This window comes from Procambarus clarkii, chromosome 17, assembly GCF_040958095.1.
Source record: "Procambarus clarkii isolate CNS0578487 chromosome 17, FALCON_Pclarkii_2.0, whole genome shotgun sequence".
Lineage (NCBI taxonomy): Eukaryota > Metazoa > Arthropoda > Malacostraca > Decapoda > Cambaridae > Procambarus > Procambarus clarkii.
In genome coordinates, this window is record NC_091166.1 from 8,262,719 (window position 1) to 8,284,260 (window position 21,542).

The 21,542-nt window shown below is 39.9% G+C and overlaps 1 protein-coding gene across 1 annotated transcript in view; it reads left to right on the top strand.

Moving 5' to 3' along the window:
- Nucleotides 1-694: 694 nt before the first annotated feature.
- Nucleotides 695-21,542, top strand: part of LOC138365503 (uncharacterized) — a 61,516-nt gene continuing 40,668 nt past the window's right edge. Inside the window, exon 1 of the mRNA XM_069325789.1 lies at nucleotides 695-799. The gene's annotated coding sequence lies outside the window, so the exon portion shown is untranslated. The remainder of the gene's footprint in view (nucleotides 800-21,542) is intronic.

A 21,542-nucleotide genomic window follows, 5' to 3' on the forward strand; every position in this document is an offset into this window, starting at 1 on the left:
ACAGTCCAGGGTCCCGGTAGTACAGTCCAGGGTCCCGGTAGTACAGTCCAGGGTCCCGGTAGTACAGTCCAGGGTCCCGGTAGTACAGTCCAGGGTCCCGGTAGTACAGTCCAGGGTCCCGGTAGTACAGTCCAGGGTCCCGGTAGTGGAGTCCATCACAAGTCAACAATTTGGACGATGTCAATCCGGACACTTTCTTCAAAAGGTCAGATGTAATACGAACGAGGAGCAACGGGTTCAAGCTCAACAAGCCACAATGTAGGACAGAAAACAGGAGAGGCTTTTTCACCCGTATGGATGTAAACCCGTGGAACAGCCTACCCGCCAAGGAGTAGGTAAGGTAAACACCAAAACTCTACTGGGTTTTAAAATACAGATAGAAAAGATCATCCAGGCAAATGGGTAGGACCTTTGACAAGCCGCCAACTTCCTGTCCTCGTTGAGGCCACCAGTATTAGTGGCTCTCAGGTTAAACGTCAGCAATGATCAGTAACCAAAGAAAATGGGAAGAGCACCGTGGCGGGTAAGCGAGCGAGCGAGTGACGTCATCACAACAAAGGTTGCTATAGACGTCTCCACGACTCGTGAAGTTCGCCTGTCTTAAAGACCTGTGTCCACAATACCCGCCAAATTGTCCCTCCCACAGTACTCTCAGGACACTTATGGCAGTGTAAGTGTGTGGTGAGGCCACACCACTGAAGACATTGAGGATATACCACGAGGGAGAGACAAAACTGTTGAAGGAAGGAGTCACTGGCTCCACCTGACCACCTTGTTCCTCGCACTCTCATCATCCTCCGTAAGTACTGGAGTACTTTCTGCTCCACCATTGTCTTACACCACAACACGCAATTTTTGGGGCGTGGAAATAGGCCTATGGAATTGTTGGGGTGTGGACATTGACCTATGGCAGTGTTGGGGTGTGGACATTGGCCTATCGAATATGATAATTTTTATAATAATAATAATAATAGAGAAAATCTACTGGGACTGTGTGGTGTTGCAAACCCACGACCAAGGCATTGCCAGCTGCATACTCTACCACTGTACCACCACTGACTTCCTAAAAGTCTTACAATCAGATTTCTACTGATATCACAGGAAGTTCTGAAGCCAGTCCAAATTTTATGCAAGACCCCCCCTCCCCAAGCACTCAGGTGAAGGGATAAAGTGTTGTAGTTGAACACTGTACGCCCAACTTCAGATACTACACTGAAAATCGCACTAAGGAGATATACATCAATGAACGATCCACTGGGGCTGTGAGGTGACGCAAACATTGCAGGTTCGCATCGCCTCACAGCCCGAGTGAATTTTCTCATTGATGTATATCACGTAAGTGTGATTTTCTGTGAGTAAATAATAATAATAATATTAATACAGTAATAATATTATTATTTATTCAAAAGAGTGTGTACAAAGAACATAAGAGTAATAAATTAATAAATCCACATGGGCCATGGTGAGGGTTCGAACCTACATCCGAGAAGATCCCAGACGCTCCTTAACCACTTAACTGCGCCAACCGAGAATACTCGGTTTGATTTTTTCGTACCCCTTCTAAATGTGTGCGAGGTTGGTTGTGTACGAAATGGACTCTTAGGACCTCCAGTGAGAGGTAGCCATCTTGGAAAAAATTCCCCTTATGCCCTAGGGCTGCTGGCTGGGTTAGTATTGAGGGAGCAACCATGAGTGGCGCACGCACCTCTGGCTCCCAAACACCTGTCCAACGCGGAGTTGAAAGATCGCGCTTTGTCGGTGAAATTCAAGCCTTAATGTTTGAAGAATATAAGGGTTATAATATTTGTGAAGCTAGGTGCAATAAGGACCTAACACAAAGGTCAGATGCAAGTGATCCAGCACCTATGAGGACAATACAGCGAGCGTATCCAGTTGTAGCTCTGAGCGCCACCCTTGCCCACCTATGCTATCTCCAATTTATTTAGATGATACATAGATGAATCGTTTTCTGTGTTCAGTGATGATGCATCTGATACAAGTAGCATAGATAAACAGTGTTAGCGGCTTCCATGGTTGTGTTTTCCATAGATATTTTCAAGAATAGCTGAATCTCTTCTTTACTGATGGACACTCTTTGAGGCTGGCTGAATCTCTTCCAGACTGACGGACACTCTTTGAGGCTGGCTGAATTTCTTCCTGTGTGGGACCTTACAAGGCGATCTTTTTGCGACTACCTTACAAATTGATCTTTCCCTGTAATCTTTGCAAGACTACCTTATGTTTTACAAGCTTAGCTACATACCACCTACAGGTACTAATGCCAAGGGTGTACATGAGTGCGTTATTTGCAAGCACACAGAACAAAGAAACAGGAAGCAAAATTCTATCTGTACCTGGTGCAACGAGAGTGAAGTTGCACTGTGTACCCTGGACTACTTCGTTGATTATTACTCACTTCCGAAGTACTGAGTGTGTAATACAGTGTGTTACTGTGTAGTGTGTGAAACTGTACATATTGTAATTTTAGTGAATTTTTAACAAATATTATTGCGACAATAAACATTTATTGTGGACACATTGCTGACACATGTATCACAGTTTCATGGAACATTATGAACATTCTACTGTATACATATTGTAAAGGATACAAATATGCATCATATACGATAAAAAAACAAAATAAAACCTCATTGGAAATACATAAAACAGATAATTGAAAATATATTTGTGCCAACATCTGGTGCTTGAATGGCCCGGGCGACCGTGTCTGGGCGTGTCACGCACGGGCGACCATCCCCTGATGACATCACAATGCACCTTGTCCACGTCCCCAGAGCCAAAGTAAGTGGAATTTGGTATTTATTTTTACATAGACATGTTCTGGGAAGGAAATTTATCATTTTACTAAGAAAAAAGAACTTTTAGGGAACACTTTATTTCATGCGCACGAGGAATTTTACAATAAACTCGGCGCAGCATGGTGGTTAATCAACTGAGCTACGACATGGATAAGAATTGCAACCGAGAAATCAACTTGACCTACCACCAATCCTGCAGTCTCTCCGAGACACAAACTAGGTTTTTACACAATTCCCCCATGCACCTGAGCTCTGTCAATAAGCTGTTCTACCTCTTCGCCTTTCCTTCATTACACACTCGTGGATGTAGATTTGAACGTTCATCACGGCTCTTGTGGATTTGTTCATTTCAAACTTGAAATGAAACAAACAAACTCATTTCAAATTTGTTCATATCAAACCTACCTGTACTATAAAAAATATTTGAAAAAATTATCTACAAACAGCTGTACTCCTACCTCGTAAAATTCGACATACTTGGCTCCTGTCAGTTTGGCTTCCGTTCCCAAAAGAGTACTAACGACGCAATTATTAGTCTCCTTGATATAATTTACTCAGCCCTTGACAAAAATGAGTTTCCGATTGGACTCTTCATTGACCTGAGAAAGGCCTTTGATACTGGTAATCACAACTACCTCTTATGTAAACTGCATCATTATGGAATCCGAGGCCATGCCCTGCACTATATACAATCCTATCGTAGTGATAGACACCAATGTGTAGCCATCAACGATATAACTTCCACTCTACCAATAACCATTGGGGTGCCACTGGGCAGCATCTTGGGACCTCTCCTATTTCTTATATACATCAATGGTCTGCCTAATGTCACCAACATTCTGAAACCTACATTGTTTGCTGATGATACTACCCTCATCTGCTCTAACCACAAAACACATACACTAAATAATGCTGTTAATAATGAACTAAAAAAGTTCACTTATGGATGTCAACCAACAAACTAACACTTAACATAGAAAAGACCTACTACATCTTATTTGGAAGCAAATCAACAAATGCAATTCAGCTTCAGATAGACAATGTTATCATTAGTAATAAAAATGATGGAAATTTTCTTGGCCTATTCCTAGATAAGAGACTCGACTTCAGCACCTACATACAACACATAACTAAGAAAGTCTCTAAAACAGTTGGTATGCTCTCCAAAATCAGATACTATGTACCTAACTCTGCTCTCATCTCACTATATTATACACTAATCTATGCCTATCTTAATTATGGTATCTGTGCATGGGGTTCAACCACTGCAAACCACCTCTGGTCCATCATCCCCCAGCAAAACTCTGCCATCAGAATAATAACAAATTCTGTTTTCAGACAACACTCAGCCCCCTTGTTTAACTCCCTAAACATGCTAAACATAATCTCACTCCACACATTCTCTTGTGTCAACTACATTTACAAAACCCTGTTCTTAAATGCAAATCATGTTCTGAAACTCTCCCTGGACAGATATAATAGGACCCATTATCACCACACCAGAAATAAGTATATCTTTGATATCCCCAGAGTCAAACTTAATCTGTGCAAACAATCTTTGCAAATAAAGGGACCCAGTCTATGGAACTCACTCCTAATGAATTGAAAAGATGTCCAGCTTTTGCATCATTCAAAAACAAAACTTAAAAAGTACTTAATTTCATCTTCATAGTTTTCTACCTTGTTGCTTTAAAATTGCACTGTATCTAGTGCTACCCAATCTCCCAATCTTTATGTACCCAGTCCATACAACTTTACCATTGTGATCATTGCTGTCTTATTATATGTGCTTTCAATTTGCTGTATGGTGCCTATTAATCTTCGTTTAAATTACCAATCAAGCTGTCAATGCAATCAGTCTGTACTTTAATATACCAATGTGCTTTAATATTCCTACTAATCTCTCTCATCTCATTTTTTTTCTTTCTTGCAATGTATCTGTTATCATTTTATTAATTCTGCTAGAATTTACCTACTTAAAATTATCTGTTAGATTAAGGACCTGCCCGAAATGCTGCGCGTACTAGTGGCTTTACAAGATTATAAATACCATGCTATGTATTCTCACAAACCCAATGTACCTTCTTGTATATAAATAAATAAATAAATAAATAAATAAATAAATAAATTTGATGCATCACACTATTGTGATTTCTATGTGTAATAAGAGTATTGTTCAATTGAAGGGACAGCAGTTACACATACTGTACTAATGAAGCCACTATTACGCAAAGCGTTTCGGGCAAAATTAATAGTAATATAGAAATTTTTTAATTAATGTTGTGACGGGGTAAAACACTTAATATTATAAGAGAAGTAAGTTAACAAAATGAGAATGTTCAAGGAAAATAAAAAATTAATACAAAGGTGATACATAAGGATGACAAGCATTTATTTATTTATTTATATACAAGAAGGTACATTGGGGGTTAAGAGAGAACATAGAAATGAAGTTGATTTTACATTCTTGTAAAGCCATTAGCACGCATAGAGTTTCGGGGAAGTCCTTAAACTAACAGATAATTTTAAGTAGATAATTTACAGTAAAATAGACAAAAAATGTGTACAGGTACTTTACAGCCTTACTTTACAGGTACAGAGTATAGTCAGAGTACTGGCATAGATTATTACATTATGGAGTCAGTAGTTCTAGCAACAGTACAGTAGTTTATTTACATTAATTACAGAATGGAAATACAAGGTGTAATTTAGAACTACTCCTCATGACATTTTCTTAGAACTTATCAGAACATAGAGTAACATAAACATACTATAATTTAAGTTTAATAGGGTCAATGGGGTGATTGTGCTGTCAATCTGCTGTATGGTGTCTATTAATCTTGTTTAAATTACCAATCAAGCTGTCAATGTAATTAATCAGAGCTTTAATATACCAATGTGCTTTAACCCTTAACATGCTCGGGGTCTAATATCCTGCCATCCCCACAGGCGCATGTCATTTTGAAAAAAAAAAATTATTTTTTCTTTCTAACCTGTTAATTTGTGTTCACTGATCACGGGAAAAATAATAAAAAAATCGTAAGTGGCATATATTGCCCGCTATAGGGCGGGGAAGTCTGGCAAATTATATTCGCTGACTCAGCGTGCGTCCCAGGCGGTCTGTTGCTCGCAAGCTGTCAGGCCAGAGTTGCCACAAAGAGATAATTACCGAATTATTTCAATGTCTCTGATTGATTTTTCATACTTTTTTTGCTGTAATATTATTCAATAGTGTGTAGTTTGATATATTTATATAATAAAATGAGTGAATCATTGCTGTACTCAAAAATATGGTGTGCATATTGTTGATTCAATTACGTTCATCAATCAGTGAACAAATACTTTGTCGGTTATTACACTATAAGCACAGGTTATATATAAGTATTTGCATGTTTTGTTCACTATAACGAACCACTAAGTAGCTATTATGAGTCAAAAAGTAATGAGGAGTGACCGCCGTGTACCAGCCAGCCACTCCCGCCCTACCTCCAGTCATCTGACTCACCCTCATTCTCCTCCCACAATAATGTTTTTGCTATAATTCACTATGTACAGACGTTATATATAAGTATCTACATGTTTTGTTCACCATAACTGTACATCTAAGCTTGTATGGTGAGTAAAGGCACAGAGATGTGGCTACTCACACAGTCAGCTGATCGGCGGCCGCCCTCAAGGCCAGACGCACTAATATTTCTCCTCCAACAATACTGTGTGGTGTTATTACGCTATATACACACATTATATATAAATATCTACCTGTTTTATTCATCATACTTGTACAAATAAACTGGTATGGTGCCCAAAGACCATCGTGGTAACCAGTAAACAACACCGTCGTCTGCACGGTGGCGTCGTGCAGACGACGCCACCGCTCTCACCAAAATGGCGGCTCCAAACCTTCTCTTGCTGTTTATACCCTCTATACACACGTTATATATAAGTATCTACATTTGTGTTCACCATAGCGAACCACTAAGCTGGTATGCTGAGTGCAGTCAATAAAAGGTGGCCACACTCAGTCAAAAGACATCGCCACCACCCTCCCTCCTACAGCATTACACCTCCTTCCATGGCGCATAGCGCTAAATATCACCACAATCCTGCTATTATCAGAACCCTGGTCAGTTTTATCACAGTCAGGGGTCTTCTGTAATAATATCATCGCTACATAATAGCATGAACAAGTATAATTTGGCATTTTTAGGCGATGCTGTGGTCACAAGCTGAACAGCAGTGCTGTTAGCTCATGCTGCGTGCGTCAGGCTTGGTTGCTCACTCAATACTGAGGCCAATAACACCCGGGAGTTTGGCCCACGATTTTTTTTACAAATGGCGTCTGTTTACAAGAGCCCTGATGAAGGTGTGGTGAACCCCGTGTATCCGCGGGCTGTTTAAATCTTGCGTAGTACTCCAACACATCGTATGACGTGATGCGCAGTTTACTGGTACAACGTCCAGCACGTCATATGACGTGATGCGCACTTTAAGGGTTAATATACCTACTAATCTCTCTCATCTCATTTTTTTTCTTGCAATGTATTTAATTCTGATAGAATTTACCTACTTAAAATTATCTGTTAGATTAAGGACCTGCCTGAAACACTGCGCGTACTAGTGGCTTTACAAGATTGTAAATACTGTACTATGCTATGTATTCTCACAAACCCAATGTACCTTCTTGTATATAAATAAATAAAAATAAATAAATAAAAAACTTACAAATTACCAAGATCATAAAGGACACGAGTAAACACTTTATCAAAGAAATGCATGAAATTAAATGACATTAAATGTAGATAGTAAATGTAGAAATTATATGAGTAATACAGTGTGCCCTCGCTTGAACGAACTATATGGGGGCGTAGCCGATTCATTCATGTGTGGAATTCATTCCATCAATCCGGCCCCAGCATCCCCCTTCCCCCCCCCCCCAAAAAAAAATAAATAAATAATAATACATATGCCAGTACACATTTGCCTTTTGAAAAATTTAAATAACAAAGAATTTGAATTGCAATGAAATAAAATGATATTGCACGTTACAGTACTGTACTTACTCTACCAGTTGAGTTTTGTAGTGCAAACTTTGTTAGCCTTAATATCCTGAGAGTGCCACACACATGAATATAAATTGCTTAAAGAACAGTAACTTTTCTAACAAATGTACATTATACACTACAGTCAGTACATAAAGTACAGACCACTAGAATCACACTACTGCAGTACACTTATATCATATAAACTACACTTTGTATATTTAATGTCATTAGAACTGTGCTGTACAGCTCAATTGGTACTCCAAGGTAAGTTATGGCTAGTGCTGGGTTCTGGTCCAGTTGCCTGGGCATTCTTGGAAGGTGTTCACCTAGTTGTTCACCTAGTTGTGTTTGCGGGGGTTGAGCTTTGCTCTTTCGGCCCGCCTCTCAACTGTTTACTAACTACTACTACTTTTTTTTTTTTTTTTTTTTTTCCCCCAACACCACACACACCCCAGGAAGCAGCCCGTGACAGCTGACTAACTGCCAGGTACCTGTTTACTGATAGGTAACAGGGGCATTCAGGGTGAAAGAAACTTTGCCCATTTGTTTCTGCCTCGTGCGGGAATCGAACCTGGACCACAGAATTACGAGTCCTGCGCGCTATCCACCAGGCTACGAGGCCCCCACAGAGTCAGCCCCAAGGTGAGTCCTTGCTAGTGCTGGGTGCTGGTCCAGTTGCCTGGGCATCCTCGGAAGGTGAGTCCTGGCTAGTGCTGGGTGCTGGTCCAGTTGCCTGGGCATCCTCAGAAGGTCAGTCCTTGCTAGTGCTGGTTGCTGGTCCTGTAGGCCTACTGTGAAACCATACCAAAACTTTTGAATCTTAGTTTGTTTGTTTCTTGTGAGCTTCATTACAATATCTTTCACAATATATCTCATATCACAATATCTTTCAGTTAAATATCTTATCATATATCTTATCATATACATATCTTTCAGATAAAGCCATTTTTATCTGCTTTGTACACTTAAAACCAGCTTTGATTATTAGATATCATGTGCTGAGAAAGTTTATGCTTATATGCATTAGCACTTCCAACATCTGCACTTAATGCCTCACCACAAATTTTCATGTTAATGATGCATTAGCTCTCTTTAAATCGACATACCTATTCAGTGCTAGCCTTGAAATTGTCTATGTTTAACTTTACAGCAAGTCTCTCAGCTACATTTCTAATAGAATCAACTTACAAATTGTTTTATTAAAAATATTATTATTGTTAGTTTGACATTATATACATTTCATTCAGTACAGTTCTGTATTTACCCTTAAGCTGTGCATGGCATACATATTTATTTATTTATTTATTTACAAGAAGATATATTAGGGGGTTAACAGAGAATTTAGAAATTAAGTTAAATTACCATTACCAGGGGCCTCGTAGCCTGGTGGATAGCGCGCAGGACTCGTAATTCTGTGGCGCGGGTTCGATTCCCGCACGAGGCAGAAACAAATGGGCAAAGTTTCTTTCACCCTGAATGCTCCTGTTACCTAGCAGTAAATAGGTACCTGGGAGTTAGTCAGCTGTCATGGGCTGCTTCCTGGGGGTGGAGGCCCGGTCGAGGACCGGGCCGCGGGGACACTAAAGCCCCGAAATCATCTCAAGATAACCTCAAGAAGATAACCATTCTTGTAAAGCCATTAGCACGCATAGTGTTTCGGGACCATATACATCATATTTTGGGAGCATATACGACAGGACCTGATGGCAAAGTTCAGTTTCTCAAATTTGCTCTAATGCTTTCCAATTTTTTGTGCATACCAGCAAATCCTGCAACTTTGTCTAAATGATCACAAACGTAACTCAAAAAATAAGAAAATAAAAAAATAATTATAAAATTGAATATTGAGAACATCAGATTTTGAAATCCGCTGCAAAAATATAAACTATCACCAATTATTCCTTTGGTGTTATTATGCTCTCAGAGTAGTATATGATCTTCATTTTCATAGATTTAGAATGTATGTTTTCAGTTTAGTTTACTGTAAAAAAAATTGTCAATGTGGCATTTGAATTATACGCCAAACCTAGAAAAAAAAATTGATAACTCCAAACATTTAGGGTTTGGGAAAAATCCATTCAATAGGATTGTAAAAGAGACAGCTGTGCACATTATTTGGAAAAATGGTGAGAATCGGTCAGAAACTGGATTTTTTAAAACTGACTCAAAGTTGAAACTCTAGTTTTAGAGATAATTGAAGTTGAAGTTATCGACAATGAATAATTTAGTTCTTATTCATTAATTTACTTATATGTTTTATTAAAGGTTGTTTGGCATTCTTACTCGAATATGTGAAACTTTTAGGTCAATGTGTGTTGTAATGATGTCAAGAATAAATACCCCCCCCCCCCAGAGAAATAAAATATAGGGATTAAGGGGATAAAAATGTATTCTGTATAAAAGTTATAAAGCCCTAATCTGGTCCCTAATCATCAAAACTGCCTAAAGATACAAAGAAAATAGAATTTGAAATCTGAAAAACTGTCAAGAAATTCAGTCCCAAGTTCTGCCAGTTGTGACTGATTTATTTGATGACCAATTTCATTCTATCTTGACATAGTTAGGGATGGGTATGCACTCTCCAGGATGTAGAGGTTACAACAAAATCTGATAATAAACAAAGGAGAAAAAACAAATCTCCTCCCCCCCCCCAAAAAAAAAATTGGACATTTGTGAAAGTAACAGATATTATCATTAGGCAATGCATTTTTATGATATATAACAAAATAGAGCATGACAACATACTCATTATTATTGGTATTATTATGTATTAATCAGCAATGCTATACAGGCACCAGCTGCATATCCACTTTGTGGACACTTCTTGCTACTATTCGTCTTTGTGCATTGGACAAATGCTTGCAGCTCTTTATTACTGCATTATCCCTCAGTTCCAGTTAAATGGAGCGTGTCTCCTTGCCAACAAAATGTTATTTAAAAAAAAAAAAAATTTAAATACATTTCTGAAAATATTGGGATGAAACTTTCATGACGCTTAAGCTGTGCATGGCATACATATACAACAGGACCTGATGGCAAAGTTCAATTTCTCAAATTTGCTCTAATGCTTTCCAATTTTTTGTGCATACTAGCAAATCCTGCAACTTTGTCTAAATGATCACAAACGTAACTTGAAAATTACGAAAATAAATAATAATTATAAAAGTGAATATTGAAAACTTCAGATTTTGAAATCAGCTGCAAAAATATAAACTATCACCAATTGTTCATTTGGTGTTATTATGCTCTCAGAATAGTATAGGATCTTCTTATTCATAGATTTAGAATATATGTTTTCAGTTTAGTTTACTGTAAAAAAAATTGTCAATGTGGCATTTGAATTATGCGCCAAATTTAGAAAAAAAGGATAACTTTAATCGTTTAGGGTTTGTGAAAAGTCCATTGTAATAGGATTGTAGAACAGACAGCTGTGCACATTATTTGTAAAAATGGTGAGAATTGGTCAGAAACTGGATATTTTTGAAGCTGATTCAAAGTTGAAACTCTAGTTATTTAGATAATTGAAGTTATCGACAATGAATAAGGTAGTTCTAATTCATTAATTTACTTGTATGTTTTAATAAACGTTGTTCGACATTCGTACTCGAGTATGTGAAAGTTGTAGGTCAATGTGTGTTGGAATGATGTCAAGAAAAAATAACCCTCAAAAAAACAAAATATAAAAATTCAAAGTCCTAAGTTCTGCCAGTTGTGACTGATTCATTTGGTGATCAATTTCATTCTATCTTGACATAGTTAGGGGTGGGTATGCACTCTCCAGGATGTAGAGGTTACAACAAAATGAGATAATAAACAAAGGAGACAAAAAAATGGACATTGGTGAAAGTAACAGATATTAACATTAGGCAATGCATTTTTATGATATATAACAAAATAGAGCATGATAACATACTCATTATTATTGGTATTATTATGTATTACTCAGCAATGCTATACAGGCACCAGCTGCATATCCACTTTGTGGATACTTCTTGCTACTATTCTTCTTTGTACATTGGACAAGTGCTTGCATCTCTTTATTACTGCATTATCCCTCATTTCCAGTTAATAGGAGCTGTTCTCCTTATCAACAAAATGTTCTCCTTTTTAAAAAAAAATTGTCTAAAATACAATTCTGAACATATTGGGATGAAACTTTCATGATGCTTATGCCAATAAGTTGGAGACTTGTTTAACATTTAATATTAATTTTCACATAATTCAAATATTTTTTGCCCAGCCCCAGCTTTTACAGCCCAGGCTGTAGCAGCTTTAGGGTTAATGTACATGGTTTGTATTACGTAGGCTGTTAGAGAGGGAGGGGAGGCAGCCGAGAACCTGCCCATACCCCCTTCCCCTTTCCTGCCCCACCCTCCTTACTCCTGCCCACCCTCCATACTCCTGTCCACCCTCTTTACTCCTGTCCACCCTCCTTACTCCTGCCCACCCTCCTTACTCCTGCCTACCCTCCTTACTCCTGCCCATCCTCCTTACTCCTGCCCACCCTCCTTACTCCTGGCCACCCTCCTTACTCCTGGCCACCCTCCTTACTCCTGCCCACCCTCCTTATTCCTGCCCACCCTCCTTACTCCTGCCCATCCTCCTTACTCCTGCCCACCCTCCTTACTCCTGGCCACCCTCCTTACTCCTGGCCACCCTCCTTACTCCTGCCCACCCTCCTTACTCCTGGTCACCCTCCTTACTCCTGCCCACCCTCCATACTCCTGCCCACCCTCCTTACTCCTGCCCACCCTCCTTACTCCTGCCCACCCTCCATACTCCTGCCCACCCTCCTTACTCCTGGCCACCCTCCTTACTCCTGGCCACCCTCCTTACTCCTGGCCACCCTCCTTACTCCTGGCCACCCTCCTTACTCCTGCCCACCCTCCTTATTCCTGCCCACCCTCCTTACTCCTGCCCACCCTCCTTACTCCTGCCCACCCTCCTTACTCCTGCCCACCCTCCTTACTCCTGCCCACCCTCCTTACTCCTGCCCACCCTCCTTACTCCTGCCCACCCTCCATACTCCTGCCCACCCTCCTTACTCCTGCCCACCCTCCTTATTCCTGCCCATCCTTCTTACTCCTGCCCATCCTCCTTACTCCTGCCCATCCTCCTTACTCCTGCCCATCCTCCCTACTCCTGCCCATCCTCCTTACTCCTGCCCATCCTTACTCCTGCCCACCCTCCTTACTCCTGCCCACCCTCCTTACTTTTGCTCAAAGCACAATACCTAAAAAAAATTATTTAATTTTTCTAAATATTTACTATGTTTTGGTGGGAAAAATTTAGTCATAGAAACCTTAAATTTGTTTTATTTTGCCTTAATAGGTAATACTGCTTGCAGTCTCTGCTCGGCTACCAAGGACGATAGCAAACACAACTTCTGCCCATTAATGATGGTAAGGACAATTTTATTCTTACTGTACTACCAGTGTGTGTGTTTATCATGTTGATGTCAATAACCAGTGATTGTGAGTGTATTAATCAAGATATTTTCATTAACTTGTGTACCTGTATTAATGTTGGTGTTGTCATTTACCAGTGATGGCGAGTGTATTAATTATATTTTCATTACCCAGTGATGGTGAGTGTATTAATCATATTGGCATGACCCAGTGATGGTGAGTGTATTAACCCGTTTGTTGCTAAGGGCTATTTGTCCCTTGTCACCCACAGGCGTGTAACAAAAAAGAAAAAAAAAATCTTCCTAACCTGTTAATTTGTGTTCCCTGACCACGAGAGAGAGAAAAAAATTAATCGTACTTACAAATGACATAAATGAGCCGACAATATGAGAGATGACGTCACACCCTGCATGCTTGCTCATGCAAGGTGCATCCCAGAGGCATTGCACGCAGTCCTCAAGCAGTCAGAATTGCCACAAATTTATTTTTGCTACATTATTTACAGTGTCTAGGCGTATTTTATCACAAATATTATTCACTAATTGTGTTGCATATAATATTACTTCATGTTCAATGGTAATAAATATTGCATACATTGAGTATACACATGCACACAAAAATATTTTCCCATTATGCCAATATAATATGTATTCACATTGTTCATTATTATATTTACACACATGCATGCACTATTTACAGGTTTTTGCACTATTATTGCACATTTAGAATTCTTGGAGAGTGGTAGTTGTTGAAGCAGTTGACAGCACACAATGGGACTGCACACGCTTCACACCATGTTTGCACAAGTTTACATTTCTGATCTCTTTTATTGTTCTACAAACTAAGCAATCACATTGGTCTATTGCACGCTTTCCAGCTGGTGGCAAATGTTTTAGTCTGTGTGCTTGAAAGCCCTCCGTGTGAGTGAGCCTGGGTGTAGCAGCATGCTGCAACACTGGGTTCATGATGGATCTTTGTATGCCAGAAACATCTTTGCCAAACTTTGCTAATAACTGTGTCCCAAGTGTAAAAGCAAACGAACGGAAACTTGGTTTACGTCCAGTTTTCACCAGATACATATTATAGCTGTTCAACATGCTTATGTCAACAAGATCGAAAAACACTTTTTTCGTCCAATTCAATGTTTTCCGCACTCACTCGACACTGCCCACCATCATGTCAGATTTATCAACCAAATGCATGTTGACGTTATAGTCAAGAACACAATCTGGCTTATTGGTTCTTGCGTTACTCGGTTCACCTTGCCAATGTTCACCATTGTACTATCATGAACGGTTGTCAGCAAGTTCACTTCTCTCTTGTCTTTCCACCTAACTGAGCGTATTTGATCACTTTTTCTTAGTTGGCAGTCACCAACTTCAAGTTTATTGTCAAACACTGGCATTTCCCTTCTTCTTGGCTTTACTGTGCCAAACAATCCAGTTCTATTTTTAATCAAGAACCTAGCTTGCAAGGGACTTGTATAGCAGTTATCCGTGTATAAAATGTGGCCCTTGTTCATCCATGGTGTCATCAGTGACTTTACCACACTACCAGAGAAACCATGTTGGTCGTTACCGGGAATGTCTACATCGCTAGCAGAATACAGAATCGTGTGTAACACGTATCCTGTTTCACAGTCACAAAAAACAAAGAATTTCAATCCAAATTTGTTGTGTTTGGAGGGAATATACTGCTTGAATGCAACACGTCCTCTGAAAAGCACAAGGGAATCGTCAATCACCAGCTTCTGTGCTGGTACGTAGAAATCTCTGAACTTACTAATCGCTTCATTCATATAGTGCCTGACTCTCCAAAGTCTATCATCCTCTGTCCGGTCCTCATTACTTGCAAAATGAAGGCACCTGAAGAGTATCTGAAACCTGTCTCGGGACATATATTTCCTGAAGAAAGGTGTTGGAACAGTCTGGTCTTTGCTCCAATAATCTGTGATAGCATGTTTGACACAATGTTTCATCAACATACATATTGCCAAAAATATATGCATTTCACCTACAGTAGTGTTTTTCCAATGCTGCAATCGTGAATATTCTGTTATCTCTTTTCCAGTGAGATGAGTCGCATGAAGGTTCATTTGGTGTACAATATATTCCATGAGCGGCTCATCATAAAATGCTGTAAAGTAATCCATTTCACACATGTCCTCACCATTATCAGGGAAAAGGTCTGTAATCCCAACTTCTTTATTGTCAAAGGCAGGAATTAGAGGAATAAAATCATCACCATCACTCCACACAAGTACACCTGGTGTCCTGCGAGACGCAACAGCGGCTCGACAGCGAGGAAGCATTGCACACCGTGGACCAGGAGCTAATGTCCGTCTATGCAAAGTACGGGCGCTATGTGAACGTGAGGTGAAATCACGTGAACATGAGGGTCTTGGTTCCTCATGTGGTGCATGCGGCGGCGCTTGGCTGGGCGAGACGCTGCTGACGCGACAAATTCTCACCCAGTATCACCACTGGTACTAGCAACAGGCATGATAACACTATGCTCTGAATCCACTTCACTAAAACCAGAAAATGAGTCACCTTCCTCTGACTCATCGCCCAAAATATCCTCGTACTCTAAATAAGCACAAGAACTGTGTGGTCGTGGGTGAATTGGAGTAGACACTGGGCGAGGAGGCACGGGTGAGCATGTAGGCCTCGCCATGGGAGGAGACTGTACTGTATCTCATATTCACTGTCTGTGCTACTATCATCGGACAATTGTCTGTAGTCCTTATCAATGTCAGGGTCATCAAAAATCACTGTCCTCACCATCAGAAAATAATTCACTAGTTATTTGCTCTTGAGTAAGTGATTGCGTGCTCAGGAGGCATTTGGCCATGCGTTCGCCATGGTGACCGCTGGGTAATTGGTACCTCCCACGCATTGGTAGCATGAGCTGGATATTTTTTACAAAATGGCAGCTGGTTTACTATAGCCCCTGGGCAGCGTATGGGAGCCCCCCCTACCCCGCTGGCCATTCAAATCTTGTGTGGTATTCCATCACGTCATATGACATCATGCACAATTTATAGCAAGTTACTCAACACATCATATGACGTGTTGTGCAGTTTAAGGGTTAATCATGGTGTTATTACCCAGTTATGTTGAGTGTATTAACCCTCTGAAATGCAATTAGCGTATAATATTGCTCAATCAGGGGGTGCGCATAACACCTTAACCACTGCACTGTGCCAAACGACAAATGCCATTCGCCAATTACTGCGCCAACTGACAAAAGTATTTTTTTATTTCTTCGTACACGGTCGAAGCGCGCTTGCGGTAGGTTGAGTACAAAATGGACTCTTAGGACCTCCAGTGAGAGGCAGCCATCTTGGAAAAAATTCCCAGAATGTCCTAGGGCTGCTGGCTGGGGCAGTACTGAGTGAGCAACAATGGGTGGCACACGCGCCTTTGGCTCCCAAACACCTGTCCAACGCGGTGTTGACTTGGGTACAAGATGGATTCCTGAGGTGTTTGCCAGATTGAAAAAAATTCCCAGCATTCCCCACGGTCATGGGTAGGCTCATATTCAAGGTAGCAACCATGTCGTATTCATCCATATCGAGCTCCCAGCCCTAGTCGGCCATGTTTTTAAGAAGGTATATTGCTTGAAGATGAGCATGCCAATGATTTTGATAACCCAAATCTGGAAAAAGACCTAACACAGGTGTCTGCTACTAGTGATATGCATAGTGAAGTGAACGCTGTGGAGAGTGTGTACAATACACAGCTCTCACAGCCCTGCCATGCCGGACTAGGTCACCACCATCAGTGGAACAACACAAATGAATTTTTGTATGTTCCACTGAACATTTAGTGCCAAATGCAATTCATTTGGACCATCCGGGAATTCGTTAGAGCGGGGTCTGTTAGAGTGATGATGCACTGTATTTGAAAAGAAAAAATGCAAGAATTGAGAAGTGATTGCAAATATTATTCAGCAGATATGTAAGTAATAAAATTTATCAGATACTGCATATAAGTAATAAAATTTACCAGATATAAAAGTAAAAATAATGAACAGAAGAGTGGGAAATTAGATAATTAATCAAATTAAGATTTCTAGAGTAAGCAAATTGAGATTCAAATAATTAATCAATTAGAATACAAATAATTAGCTAAGTTAAGAATTAATTTAATATTGTAATACATGAATATAATATTGTAATACATGAATATAATATGGTAATGTTACGGCCCTCTCGGGTCGCAACTGGGTTCTTTCTCTGATGTTAGTAGAGTTTGGGTATCTGGCCCCAAGCTAGTAGTGGCTTTCAAGGGGTGTGCTCCGTAACGCAAGTAAATTAAAGGGGAAGGGAGACAAAGGCAAAAACTTAATAATATAATTATAACCATCACCATAAATAATATATAAATGATCACACGGGGGAGGTATAAACACTAGAATATACAATGTGGTCTTCCTCTGAAGACGCGGAGTGTTCCACGGTGTTCAACGATGCTTAGCCCTCGGTCCTCTTGTGGCCTCACGATGAATCCTTCGATTCTCTCGAGTCTACCCTGGCCACAGGCCAGCCAAATCACAGCTCCACTGGGGGCACCGTCGTGGAGGCCGTCAACCACAAATCCAGCCTGTAGCTGGCAGGTTCCAATCAGCTCCGCAGGTTAGGCCACTCCACGACCGATACTAGGGTAGCGAGCCCTAGGCAGGAGCCTCGTGTGATCCCACAGATCACTCTCCTCACCACAACACCCCAGGGGTTAGTCTTCTCCCTAGTCAGCCCCGGGTACGACAATCCCTGGATCTGCCACCTCACAGGCAGGCTAACACAACAGTGTTCATCCGGGGGGGTGACTCACAGTTTCAGCGGCAAATACGTGGAGGTTACTCGGCTGCCTTGGGTAGACTCATCCAACTTCCATTACAGCAGTCCCCGGTCGACTCTGTAATCAGACACGTCATCAGTAATAGGGACTCTTTAGGGCACCTCACTTACATGCTTAGACACAAACGCCCACCTATCCACTCCATAGATGGCGTTGCTGTCTAAGCTCCACCTCACCAGAGGTCAGCAGCGGCTGTGTTAGGAGCTGATCAGGACGGGAAACTAGCCCTTGTGGCCAGTATATCTCGTCCTCACTAGATGGCGCCGTCCATTTGGAGGGGGTTTCGGGAGCTGACCCACAGATGGCGTGGTCGTCACTGCTCTGGGCTCGGACACTGGACTCGGGTCCGTAACAGGTAATAATACAAGAAGGGCAAGGATATGTAATATAAACAGGCAAAAAAAAAAAAAAAAGAGAGAGAACAAAGTTAGAATTAGACAATTAGATTAAGATTATGAATAAACAAATGGATTCAGATTCAAAATAATTAATTAAAAAGGATACATATTTAATCAAATTAAAAATTCAATAATCTCTTAATTGTAATACAGTAATATCATATGGTAATAAGACAAGTTGGATAAGGGTATGCAATAGAAACAAACACATATGGGCTGGAAACACTGATGTACTTAAAGCTTAAGAATCCATTAACAATACTGGAATATTAGACAACAAATAAGACTAGTAGCTAATATTAATGGGCAGATATATAAGTAAGAAATTAAATTATTAATTTTTAATTCACAAAGTAATGAATTAAAGATTCAGATAATTTGACAAATTAAGAGTTCAAGGTTTATAACATTTTGGGAAATTGAAGTGTTAGTATCAACAGATAAATGGGTAAGTTGCAAATATTGTAAGCTAAGAATCTGATAACTAGACAAATTAAGCATTCAAAAAATTATTACATTTTATAAAATTGAAGTCATTGTAGTAATAGTTATAAGAGGGTAAATTACATGTATTTGAAGCCAATTATATAAAAAAGAAGCATATATTAATTGATATAAAAATATAAAAAAAACTAAATTTAAATAAGGTTAGGCTAGGTAAGGCTTGGTCACTCATGTGTTAGTTTCAGCAATGACATTGGAAGTTTGCTGGCTTCCAGTTATGTTACAATCAACAAAGAAAGACAATAATTGTTGGACACTTTTTATTTCACGTCTTTTGCCTGTTCTTTCTTACCAATGATTGTTCCATTCCTGGTGTAGCACTGCTTGATAAGATTTAGGTTTTGTTTGTGAACATGATGCGGTCTGTAGAGGAGAATCAACGCTGCTTGGTAAGGCATTCATTAATATAAAGGTTAGTTTTATATTTATAGCTGATTGAATGAGATCGTACTTATCATTGGGATAAGCTAGTTTAGTGAGCTTACCTGTCTGGTGCTTTAGTGACTGTTTTTATCTATTCTGATAGATTTAAAAGTATCATTAAAGTTTATCTCTGATCTAATCAGTTGATGAGCTACACCAGAGTAGTTCTCACATTCTTGTTCTTCAGGCAGTTCAGTAGAGCTGATGATGAGCAAATCATGGAGTTTTTGTTGATCCCTCTTGTTTGGAGAACCTGAAACACTTATAAATCCATTACAGTAGAACCTCGAGTGACGACCGCCTCAAATGGCGAGCAATTTGGTTAACAAACACCCCAATCGCCGACAATTCGTCTTGTTAGGCGAGCGCTCGTTTGAATAATGTCAACACCACATGGTGGGGTCGCGCTGCTTCTCGCAGATTCTCAGACGCCTCCGATGATGCAAATAAATTATTTTTCTTTGTTTAACATACATTAATAGCTGTTTTAGTGTTTAGTTCCTTAATTTAAACACCCCGCACAGGATAGGGGGCAGCTATAGTGCAGCCATGACCGATAGTTGACAGACACCACCTAGAAAAAAAATCCTGGCCAACATTCCTGGGTGTGAGAGCTTCAGTACTGAGCGAGCCACCAAGGCTGATGCATGCAGCATGAGCTCACAGAACCACTGTTCAGCTTGTGACCACAGCATCGCCTGAAAATGCCATAATATATATGTTCATGCTATTATTTAGTGATGATAGTATTACAGAAGACCCCCCTGACTGTGATCAAACTGACCAGGATTCTGATAATAGCAGGATTGTGGTGACATTTAGCACTGTGCTCCATGGTGGGAGGAGTAATGTTGAGGGAGGGAGGGTTGTGGCGTCGTCTTCTGACTGTGTGTGGCCACCTTTTATTGACTGGACTTATCACACCAGCTTAGTGGTTCACTATGATGAACACAAATGTAGATACTTATATGTAATGTGTGTATAGAGTGTAATAACAGCAATAGAAGTATGTCGGGGCCGCCATTTTGGTGAGGGAGGTGCGTCTTCTGCAAGACATGTCTTGTTGTTTACTGGTGGCCACTATGGTCTTTGGGCACCATACCAGCTTAATTGTACAGGTATGGTGAATAAAAGATGTAGATACTTATATATAATGTGTGTATATAGTGTAATAACACCACAAACAGTATTGTTGGAAGAGAAATATTAGTGCATCTGGCCTCAAACCAGTGAAGGTGGCCGCCACCAGCTGACTGTGTGAGTAGCTACGTCTTATTGTCTTTACTCACCATACATGCTTATGTACAGTTATGGCGAACAAAACATGTAAATACTTATATATAAAGTCTGTGTATAGTGAATAAATGCAAAAACAGTAGCGTGGGAGGACAATGTGGGCAAGTAAGGTGTTGTTGAGGGAGAGTGTGGCAGCAAGTGGCTGGCTGGTGTGTGGCGGTCACTCCTCGTTGCATTTTGACTCACAATACCAACTTAGTGGTTCGTTATGGTGAGTAAAACATGCAGATACCTTTATATAACCTGTGTATATTGTATAATAACAGCAAAACTATTTGTTTATTGTTTAAGAACATAATAATTGAATCACTAATATGCACACCATAATTTTGAGTATAGTGATGGTTCACACATTTTATTATATAAATATATCACAATACACACTATTGAATAATATTACTGCAAAACAACAAAGAAAAAATCAATCAGAGACATTGAAATAATTAGGTAATAATATCTTTGTGGCAACACCCCGCCTGACAGCTCGGGCAGAGCAGACCTCGTCTGGCAACTGCTCTGTCAATGCTTCTTTTTTGCCAGATTTCCCCACCCGATTGTGGGCCAAAATATGCCACCTATGATTTTTTTGTTATTTTTTCCGTGACCATGGAACACAAATGAACACTTCTATAAGACGAAATAATTTTTTGGATTTATTTTTTTGTTGCGCCTGTGGGTGTCGAAGCCATTATGACCCTTAGCGGCTCAATGGTTAATGATGCTATTGATGCTGGGATGTTGTAAAGCATTGACATTTTTGTAGAAAAAACAAAATTAATTAAAAAAAAAA